This window comes from Zingiber officinale, chromosome 9B, assembly GCF_018446385.1.
Source record: "Zingiber officinale cultivar Zhangliang chromosome 9B, Zo_v1.1, whole genome shotgun sequence".
NCBI lineage: Eukaryota > Viridiplantae > Streptophyta > Magnoliopsida > Zingiberales > Zingiberaceae > Zingiber > Zingiber officinale.
The window spans coordinates 82,381,462-82,393,539 of record NC_056003.1 but is presented as its reverse complement, the minus strand read 5'-3'; positions in this window follow the sequence as shown (position 1 = coordinate 82,393,539).

Here is a 12,078-nt window from a genome sequence, read left to right as displayed (position 1 = left end):
CTCGAGCGTGCTTCCCTCCGGCTTCTCGTCCCTCGGAATTGCCGCGTGTTTCCTTCTCGTCCGCCAGCGTACTCATCCGCAGTCTTCGTCCCTCGGTCGTCGACCTTCTCGCTAGCTGCGTCTCTTGCTCCCCGAGCAATCTTCCGCTCCGGCTTTCGTCCCTCGGAACCACCGCGCGCTTCCTTCTCGTCCGCCGGTGTACTCTTCCGCAGCGCCTCGTCCCTCGGACTGCCGTCCTTCTCGCTAGCGTCTTCCACTCGAGTACCTGTGTTCCTAAGCTCCTGCACACTTAGACACAAGGTTAAATACACAGGACCTAACTTAACTTGTTGATCACACCAAAACAACCTTGGGGTTCCAACAATCTCCCCCTTTTTGGTGTGATCAACCCAAGTTAAGCTAGGGTTAAAATAGACATAAAATTGAATTAAGTAAATTAACTTAAATTGTAATTTAAGTGCAAAAAGATAGAAAAAAAAATTAAATTCTATCTACCTCCCCCTAGACTTATACTTTCCCTTCTCCCCCTTTGATCACAAAAAAAATGGGGTTCCAAGAAAAATAATCTAAGGGTTAAAGACTTAGAAAAATTTTTTAAAAAAATCTAAGTTTTTAAGAAATTTAGAAAAATTTTCTAAGTAATTAAAGCTGAGATTTCTAGTTTTAAGAAAAAAAGTTCTTAACTTAGGAAAAAATAATTTTTGAGAATATTTCTAAGTATAAAAATAAAAAAAAAATTCTAAATTGAAATAAAATGTTTTGAATAACCTTTTCAAGCACTAATTAATTCTTGTATTAATGCTTCATTAGTAAGTTAATTAAACATTTATTTCAATATTTTGGCTTCCAGGTCGTGGCGAGGCACTAGGCCTTCTTGGTTATTGGAGCAACAACCACTTCCTTAGACAAAGCCTCATAAAGAAATTCTTTATTTAATTTTCTCACTTAAAGCGCTAATTTTACTTTTAAAATTAATTTAAGCATGATTTAGGAACCCAATATAGGTTCCAACCTACTGGATTAACTAAAAAGTTTTTAGGGACATATTTTCTAGAGATATTTTTAATTTGTCCCTGGTGATATCTATAATACCAATTCAAATTATTGAACCTTCTAAAATTGGTTTTAGATGAGCAAGCAGAGTTTTTCAAATTTTCTACTTGAAAAATTAAATTTTGAATTTCTAATTTTAATTTTTCATTTTCTAAATTTGATTTATCTAGCATTTCTAACGGACAAGATGTAGCTAATATTGCTTTTAAATCTTTATTTTCATTTTCTAATTTGCAGCAATCTTTTGTTAAAATTTTAATGAATTTAAACATTTTATTAGGAGGAAGAGATCGTACCTCACTTACCTTGTCGATCTCGTTGTCGGTTTCTCCCCCTGAACTGCTGCTCTCTTCGGACGTGGCTCCCCCTTCATTGATGCGATGCTCATTTCGGAAGAGCTTGATTCGCAGTCGTCGTCTTGATGACTCGCCATTAACGCGAGCCCGGAGAACTCCTTGACTTCGATTCCGACGACGTATCGTCCCACGTCGCTTTTAGGGCCTTGCGATTTTGGATAGGCTTCTTACCCTTGTCCTTCCCGTTGTTCTTCAGTTTAGGGCAATTGTCCTTGACGTGCCCTTCTTCATCGCAATGGTAGCAGCGGATGGTTCTTTTCTTTCTTCCCTGCGGATGGTTAGATTTCCTAGATTTACAAATATTTTTAAATCGTCTTACCATCATTACCATTTCCTCGTCGTCGAGAGAAGATTCTGACTCAGGTTCGTCTCTCGAAGCTTTAAGAGCGACATTATTCTTGGGCTCCTTCGGACCTGCACATCTTGACTCATGCACTTCAAAAGTTGAAAAGAATTCGTCTAATGAAATTTTTTCTAGATCTTTTGAAATGTAAAAGGCATCTACTAGTGATGCCCATTTTGAGTTTCTAGGAAAGGAATTTAGGGCATACCTTAGCGAATCTCGGTTACTTACCTTTTCTCCGAGATTCGTAAGTCTAGTGATGAGTTCCTGAATCCTCGAGTGTAGATGTGCAATTGTTTCACCTTCTTCAAATCGGAGGTTTGTAAGCTGGTTACGAAGTAAATCCCGTCTTGCAAGTTTGGCTTCGGATGTTCCTTCGTGTAACTCAAGGAATTTCTCCCAAAGCTCCTTTGCCGAGTTGTAGGTACCGACTCGATTGACTTCTTGTGTTGGAAGTACACTTAGCAGATGAAATTCTGCTTTCTTGTTTGCCACGTGGTCAGCCTGCTCCTTCTTTGACCATTGATTTCTTGCTTTGCCCTCTGGTGCTTCATAGCCAAATTCCATTGTTAGTAATAAATCATAATCTATTTCAAGAAATACCTCCATTCGCTTTTTCCAGCTAGCGAAGTCCCCTTCGAATTTTGGTGCTTGGATGTTGGATCCGGCCATCTTGTTGCTTCGTTCGGCGGTTAGTCCTCCTGAAGCGCCTCGGCTCTGATACCACTTGTTGGACCGATGCGGCCTGCTAGAAGGGGGGGGGGGGGGGGGTTGAATAGCCTAAGTAAAACACAACCCTTTCTCGGACAATTAAGCTAACACTTGAAAAAATAGATTAAGCAGAAAATTAAGCATAAAAACGAGGCACCGGATTTGACTTGGTTACACCCAGGGAGGTTGTTAATCCAAGGAAGATTGTTGCACTAAAAACTCCTTCAGGCGGAGAAGCCTCGTTTACAGCAGTATAGGTACAAAAAGAAAGAAGCTAATCAAAGCAATGGAAGCACACAAGTGTTGTTACAATTTCTGAACTGATGAAAAGCTTCTGGACCAAGGCTATATTTATAGCCTTGGTCGGGGCGCCTGGAAAGGTTCCGGGCATACTGGGGATATCCCCAACGTTCAGATCGAGATAATTCTCGATCTGGTCAAAATTACTGTTCCGGGCGCCCCGGATGGGTCCGGGCGCCCCGGTCAGTTCCGGGCGCCCCGGACCCCGAAAGTCAACACAGTTGACTTTTTCATCCGGGACCGCTTCTCTGGTTCAGTCCCGCTTCGGTCCGGTTCTTCCGCTCCGGATCCGCTCGTTTGGGTGATCTCTGCCTTCCGGAAAAGGGCTCACCCGAACCCAACTTCCGGTCTTCTTCCGGCTTCTCGTCCCTCGGAATTGCCGCGTGTTTCCTTCTCGTCCGCCAGCGTACTCATCCGCAGTCTTCGTCCCTCGGTCGTTGACCTTCTCGCTAGCTGCGTCTCTTGCTCCTCGAGCAATCTTCCGCTCCGGCTTTCGTCCCTCGGAACCACCGCGCACTTCCTTCTCGTCCGCCGGTGTACTCTTCCGCAGCGCCTCGTCCCTCGGACGCACAACGTGCCGTCCTTCTCGCTAGCTGCGTCTTCCACTCGAGTACCTGTGTTCCTAAGCTCCTGCACACTTAGACACAAGGTTAAATACACAGGACCTAACTTAACTTGTTGATCACACCAAAACAACCTTGGGGTTCCAACAGATTATACATGTGTAGTTGTATATATGTGTTTGGTGGGATATGTGGAGGTATCATGACGATTATACCCGTGTTGTGGGGCACTCATGTGGAGTTTGAGTTTGCATGGATGATGACGGTGTCCGTATCATGATTATATATATATATATATATATATATATATATATATATATATATATATATATATATATATATATATATATATATATATATATATATATATATATATATCATGTTCATCATTCATTGTATACTGACTACTATCGTCTCTCTTGTGGTTTAGAGGGTTGTCAGTCTTTTATAGTTGTCCATTCGGCCACTATTGGAGAGTGGTAGCTTGGAGCTAGTCCTGTCGAGCTTACTCAGTCGCTCAGTGTTCTGTCAGCCTCGACCACTCTGGAGTAGTGAGTTTTGAGGGTACAGTAGTCAAAGGGCTAGAGATGTGAGTGGTCAGGGACCCTTAGCTATGTAGTTATATAACTACTTAGCTGACCGTCCGCTTCGGCCGCCTATAGCGGTGCTTGTACTGGAGGCTAGTATGGTTTGTCACGGACCCAAGCCTCTCGGCCATACAGGGGTCGTGGTGTCTAGAGAGGTGGCGGGGGTGACCATGGAGCATGCATGCACATTTGCATTTAATGCTGCATACATGTCATTTATTTTACATGTATTTGCAGTCGTATTTATATTGCACAAGTGTCACGAGTATGTCTGTTGCAGATCTGGTGAGTTTACTGACCATTGTACCAGGTGTCGATTCCAGATTGGGTATGTATCTATCATTATGTTGGTTGTGGTTTGTACAGTATGCATGTTAGGTTAGTAGGTCTTGTAGGACCGTTAGATTCGATAGAGGGGGGGTGAATATCGATTCAAAAAAAAATAAGAGTTTAAACGCAGCGGAAAAGTAAAATAGACACAGTGGTTTTACTTCGTTCGGAGCCTGTGACGACTCCTACTCGAAGGCCCGTGGTCCTTGATCACTTTCGTTGGGCAATCACTAGCAATTCGGAATAATAATTACAAACGAACCGTACAGGGAATGCTAATGAAACTGAAAAACAAATACCGACAAAAAGGAAAAGACGAAGCGTAGTGTCGGAGCTTTGTTGGCGTCATGGCGCGGCAAGACCAGCAGATGAAAAGTTCTCGCTTGATTGATTGTTACGAAGCTCGCAGGGGCTTCTTTTATATCTTTATTCGCTGGATCCCTTCCCGCGCAATGTGACGTGCTCCACCCGAGATGCTCCACGTGGCGGCGACTTGGCTGGATAGAATTAGCCTTAAGGCGGGACTCCGGTCTGTTCGAGAAACTCCTTTTCCCCAAAACAAAGTTAGTCAGGCAAATGTATATCTGTAAAGCAGTTGTCGACGATTAAAGTTCAAAATAAAAAGAGTATGACTTAGATTCCGTCTCTCCGAGACCGGAATCTAGTCACGATCTCGACCTAGACATCCGAAATGGATCTAAGCCGGATCGACGCCTAATGTCCCCTTCCCGGGAACGCGTCCTCACAGTCACTCCCTTCCAATGACTTACCTTGCTTACCTGCCAGACGTCCGGTCAGCCCATCGACCCGTCTGGACTTCTCGCCAAGCGTCCGGTCAGCCCGTCGACCCGCTTGGACTTCTCGCCAGCTATCCGGTCAGCCCGTCGACCTAGCTGGACTTTTCCTGCACACTCGATCAAAGTGTCAGACAACAACAAAACTAACTTAACCTATTTGTCATTCATCAAAACCTGGGTTAAATCGTTAGTGCTAACCGCACCAACAGGTCTGATATGTTCAGATGCATTGATTATGATAGTAGGATCATGTTCTTTGATTCCCTACTGAGACTGTATACTTTTGATCTCCATGTTTTATTTGTAGACCGTGCACTGTCTTTTCTATTACCCGCTGAGTTACCTATATTCACCACCGCATGTATACATTTATGTTTTCAGGTAGCTTGTAGATGGTTGGTGTCGCTCAGAGTATCCTGTCTGCCGAGTCCTACGTCACATCCGAAGAGCGTTTCTGGTTTTGTATATGTTTTATTTGTATTCGGTATTTGTTGTATTTAGTGTGTTGTTGTATTTGTTATTGTGGTTGTTGTATAAAGCCTAGCCGGCTAGTAGTGGGTTGATTTGTGTTGTATTGGGCTTTTCGTTATCGTTTTCCGCTGTGTTGGTTTTTAATACAGCCGAGTGGGCTGCTCATTGTATATATATATAACTGCGTGGTTATGTTTTATTATGTTCCAGCCGAGTGGGCTGAATATAAACTGCGTGGTTGTGTATATATTCCAGCCGCATGTGGCTGATGTATTTTGTTTGTAGTTATGCTTCAGATTGTCATCGGTACAGGGGAGATGCTGCCGAAATTTTTCGGTAGAGACTCCTCTGGGGGCGTGACAGCTAGTGTATGGTTGCTGCTATATTATTTCCATATCACACATTAAATACAACGGGAGGAGTCGCTGATATTTAATTTGAATTAAGTTGATGTTGTAGTAGTTATTGGTCCGTAACTGCTATAACATAGCCTTCATGTTGTATCAACTACCTATCCGCAGCTGCTACAACACAGAGGGAGGCTTTATATAATACATCTCAGATTATTAATAGAATAATAGTATAACAATCAGAGTAGAAGGAGAAAGTCTACCAAGCTTGGTTATTTTAGGATAAAGGTGGTGGTGTAAATAAATCTGAAGAGGAAGTCTTAAAAATAGAAAAGGAAAGAAAACATTTGTGATTTCTCTATTATAATAGTTTAAAATTAATAAATTTATGAAGATATATCAATTAATTAATGATGACCTACCACATATGGTCTATTGATACAGGGCGTCCATGGAATGATCACTCATAGTTGTCATTTATGACAGCTATGACTAATCATCCCTGTCATAAATCATGACTCATGAAGAATTCAAAATCCTGCTTTGTCAGAAGCCTAACTGTGGACGCGTGAATACAACTATTCTCAGATTGACTGGTAAGCACCTCTGTTTTCCTATACAACATAGGCAGGGAGGCTCCTTTCATGACATCCAAAGGCAAATGAGTAGCTTATAAATGGATTGGCGGCATTTTTCTGACACCACCTTCATCATTTCTTTCATGGCATCTAGTGTACATCGTCAAGTGTATTTTGCTCTCAAAGCAAGAATGACAAAGCAGTCATGTAGGCTTCCACGGTCTAGTGTAAGCTTCCATATTCGTAAAAGAATATCTTTAATGTGAACACCATCATCTAGCCCTGTTCAACATACGTGGATGAGGTTAGGCCACTCATGGAGTGGTCTAAGTTTGCCCAAAATCCCATGTTCACAATGAAGAGCCTCAGGAATGTCCTGAGGAATTCTCATGGAGTAGTGATAGGATGCTCGGCTCGATGAACTTCTCCCATCCTCGATGAAAGGACGTGAGGGAGATAAAAAATAATAAGAGAACAATGTGAGTGGTCATGGGGGTTCAGAACACTATGGTCATTATGTTCAATATTACAATTACGATGTAATGGAAATGTAATATTTGATTGATAATATTGCACTTATGATATAATCTCTGCCATATTGATAATAAATATTTTTTCCTATTTTATTTCTTAGGTATGTTGTGATATCATGATGCAGTAAATTAAAGTGGACTCATGAGCCATGATCAAACTCACAAACAACAAACATGAGGTCCACGTTGTAGCAACTAGTGTGTGGTAGCTGCTACACCCTTATAGCAACTGAAACATCATTTCCAGATAACACTTTAAATGCAACGAAAGGGGTCGGTGAAATTTAATTATAATTAAGTTGATGTTGTACCAGTTACGGGTTGGTAACTGCTACAATATATGACTTAATGTTGTAGTAGATATCTATCCGTAACTGCTACAACATAGAGGGAGGCATTATGCAAGACATCTCAGATTATTAATAGAATAATAGCGTAGAAATCAGAATAGAATTAGAAATTCTACTAATCCCAGTTATTTTAGGAAAAAGGTGACGGTTTGAATAAATCTTACCTTGTGTAAAAGATCAAAAGAGGAAGACATAAGAATAGAAAAGGAATGAAAAGTTTGTGATTTTTCTATTATAATACTTAATCTCTCATTATAGCCAAGGGAGCATATACATACGCTGCTCTACATACAAAATGTTACTTTTTAGCTATTATCGACAATATCACAAGTTTGTCAAATCATTCTATAATAACCAACAAGGTTGTCAAATTCATCTGTATTAACTATTAACCGCTCGCCGAGAGTTTGGTAATCCTAGTTTCATAACACAAAGGTCGTGTTGTTAGAACTTGCAACAACAAAGATAATTATAAGTCAAAATTTATCAAGATCCAGTAATAAAGTGATCTTCTACAATGTGTAGTAGCTTCTCAAGAGTAGTTGCTATACTATGCATGTAGCAGTTAGTACGGATTAGCTGCTACAAATTATAACATCTTCTCAAGAGTAACAGCTACAATGTGTAGCAGCTTCTGAAGATTAGTTATTACACTCTGCAGTAGTTAGTGCGGATTAGTTGGTACACATTGTAGCAGCTACTTCAGAGACATAATCTATTACAAAGTGTAGCAGCTACTGCCGATGCAGCTAACAAGCCTTAATCTCTATTAATAATTCAATGGTCACTTATATAATTTGAAATTATTTAATTTATGGAGACCCTCAGACCCATCAATTAATTAATGGTAGAAAGAGGGATGGTGATGAAAGCAAGTTTAATGGAAAAATGAATTTGTTATAACAAAAAGTTAGGCTTTATATAATACATCTTAGATTATTAATGGAATAACAACGTAAGATTCAGAGTAGAAGGAAAACTATCTATAATAAGTAATAACTGCTCACCGAGAGTATGGTCAACCTGGCCTCATAATTCAAAGGACAAGTTGTTAGAACCTACAACAACATAGATAATTATAAGCCAAAATTTATATCAGGATATAGCAATATAGTTAAATAAAACTTTGAAAGTACCAGCTATAGATGTTAAATCTTCTTCATATGATTTGTCATCGTTGGTATTATCTTTCTCTGTAGCATTGATCCGCAATCGACTCATCATCAAATTTACTATTCTGGATAAAAATCATTGATTCAGGAATAAAATTATACTATAAATGCATAATTAATGGAAACATACACTTGCTGCAATAATAGACAGTTGCGCTTGTCGTGTGAGACACCTCGGTGACTGCATCCATGACATAGCCTGACATTGAAGTTGATGTCTCTTTTGAAGATTTCAATTTTTTCCCATGGCCCTTTGCTCTTACTAAAGAAGGATCAACAATAGAGGGGGCCCCATCGATGGCTTTCTTCCTTTGACTTTGATTGTCATATTTTCTGCTAATGTTCATCTTTTGAATTTTATGTTGGATCGAGAAGCGCTAGAGGGGGGGTGAATAGCGCTTGCGACTATTTTCTTTCGATTATCGGAATCGTAAAGGCGTAAGAGTTAAAGCAGCGGAATAAATAGAGAACAATCACACAGAAAGACGCAGGGGATTTTACTTCGTTCGGAGCCTAGATCGACTCCCACTCGAAGGCCCACGTTCCTTGATCGCTTTGCGTGGGAAACAACTATAAGCTCGATAAAAATGATTACTAGATGAAGTACAATAGATAACAATAAACAATTGAATTATACCGACGACAGTGAGAAAAATTGAAGTTTCGGAGCTCCGGGTCGTCGGGTGGTTGTCACAGCAGTTCAGGATCGTGTCATTAGCAGCTGGTCGCAGAGAGATTACTTAGAATTACTTGTCATGAGCTGTTGGTCGAGATCCCTTATAAAGGGTGTTCAAGGCGTCTTCCACTGTTCACCAAGGCACCTTGAATGAGCCGAGTCAACCGCGGAGATAAGGGCTGAACTGGTCGATCCTTATCAGGTTCAAGGTGCCTTCAACCTCTCCAAGGCACCTTCATCAAGCTGTCCAAGGCGCCTTGGCTTCCTTCAAGGTGCCTCCAAGCTTGCTTCACAGCCAGCTCAGGTTTTGCACCCGAGGCGCCTCCAAGCTCCATGGAGGCGCCTCGGTACTATTCATCCGAGGCTAATTTTGCACTTTGGTCCCTGCAAGATATGTTAAACGCAGAAATACCCTGCAACACAAAGTTAGCTCATAACACATAAGTGATAGTATAAAAGTGAAAGTTTGATAGTCTCCGGACTGTCCGAGTCTGACTTCGGGTTTCCTACCGGAAACCCTAGGTCGACCCGACGCCTACTGTTCCCTCAGGAGAGATTTACCTGATGCCAGTCCGGTCCTCCAGACCGACTGGACTTTTCGCCTAGGGTTACCACCCTCTAGGACCTAGGGTTACCGCCCCTTAGGGTTTTTCTCCACCTAGGGTTACCACCCCGTAGGACCGAAGGTTGCCGCCCCTTAGGGTTTTCCTCCACCTAGGGTTACCGCCCCCTAGGACCTAAGGTTGCCGCCCCTTAGGGTTTTCCTCCACCTAGGGTTGCCACCCCCTAGGACCTAAGGTTACCGCCCCTTAGGGTTTTCCTCCACCTAGGGTTACCGCCCCCTAGGACCTAAGGTTGCCGCCCCTTAGGGTTTTCCTCCACCTAGAGTTACCGCCCCCTAGGACCTAAGGTTACCCCCCCCTTAGGATTTTCCTTCACCTAGGGTTACCACCCCCTAGGACCTAAGGTTACCCCCCCCCCTTAGGATTTTCCCCTGCCTAACCGCAGTTAGGACTTCCCTGAAACCTTATTTAACCACGTTAGATAACAAGGAATCTTAACTTTGAATCCTTTGCCATTACAAAACTGAGGTTCGATCGTCGGATGCTTACTGCACCCACATTTTATTGTATATATAATCAAATTGTTCATCCAAGAATTTTGTCCCTTCATCAGTCAAAGATGCATCATCGATCACTATTGAAGCTTTATAGGATAACCTCGAGTGTCTTGACATCAAATTCGCATCTGGACTGCCGATGAAAGTTTTCTCACCAAAAGTATAGATTACCCCAACCTTCATATTTCTTGTCTATTTGTTGAGTATGTACTTATTAGGTAGTAGAATCACTTGGTTGATACAAAAAAATGCTAACATATACCTACATGGAATGCCCTCGAACTCAAATTTTATACAACTATAGGATATGTACTCTATATATTTGTCATGCATGAGAACCCTTGGTTTTGCGGATGAACCACTTTGAAAATTTATGACATGATAACCCACTAATTCACCACCTATAGATACTTGTTGCACATAATAACCATGACTCACACTCATTTCACTTTGAAAATCCAACCATTTCTTTTTTGTATACACCTTAACCATTTGAGTTTCTATAGGCCATTTTGTCTTAATCTTTGGCTGCTCGATCATATCAATATGGTCGGTAACTAACTCATTATGTCTTTGGTGCCACAATGCCCTATTGAAACACATGATAAAATCCATCAATGAGTTCTTATTTGAGACATACTTCTTGAAAAATGAATGTGAACTTTCATATTGCTGACTACTTGACATTCCAGCAGAAAAAACATGGCTAAAATATAATGAGACCCACCTTTGTCGTAATTCATACATCAATGATAACCAATCATTTTTCTCCAAGCTAGAAAACTTGATAACTTCTTCCCATGACTTCTCAGATTCATCAAGGGTTGAGGAGTTCACAATAACATCCTTTATAGTTTGATAGTAGTTACGAAAAGTCAAAGAAGGTAATTTATCTGGAAATTTATTGAGTATATGCTAAAAACAATATTGATGTACTGTTTGAGGGAAAACTTGGCCAATGACCTTCATCAAGGTTGGATCCTGATCAGTGATGATCACGGGTGGTGGACCATTAGGCATTGCTTTTATGAAATTCTTAAGCAACCAAACAAAAGACTCAGTTTTCTCATCACTTAGAAAGCCATAACCAAACACAATGCTCTGATGATGATGATTAACTCCTACGAAGGGTGCAAAAATCAATCCATATTTTTTAGTGTTATATGTGGTATCAAATACCACTACATCACCAAAAACATTGTATGCCCTCCTTGATACATGATTTGCCCAAAAACACCTAGTGAATCTTTCAATTGAATCAATCTCATAATCATAGAAAAAGGTTGAATTCTTCTCTTTCTTAGTTACAAATAACTCGATCAGTATTTCGACATCAATACCCTTTTGTTCACCCCTTATCTCTTTCTCAAAGTTTCTACTATCTCTTTTTGTGCAACCTAGATGCTCAGACCCTCCATAATCTATCTCCAATATTCGAATTTGTTGATAAGTTGGCACATTAGCCTCCGAAAACTGTCGGGTTAATACTTTCTTGGCTTCAGAAACATGACGATGTGAGAGTAGTAAATGCACCTTTGAAGAAGTGGAGAGTGTATGATTATGACTTTCCATGAATTTTGTGGTAATTCAATTTGGCCCAATCTATTTTTTAATAAGTGAAAGTTTTGACCTACATCTAGTCCTTACTTCGCCACATTCTCTTTCCTTTATACTGTCAACTTGTGTTTCTTTTTTTTTCGTTTATCATCTGTATGCCATTCTTTAAAGCATACAAATTATTTCCATCCAACTTCATTTGTCCTCTTATTTTTCTTGTTGTTGCCTAAT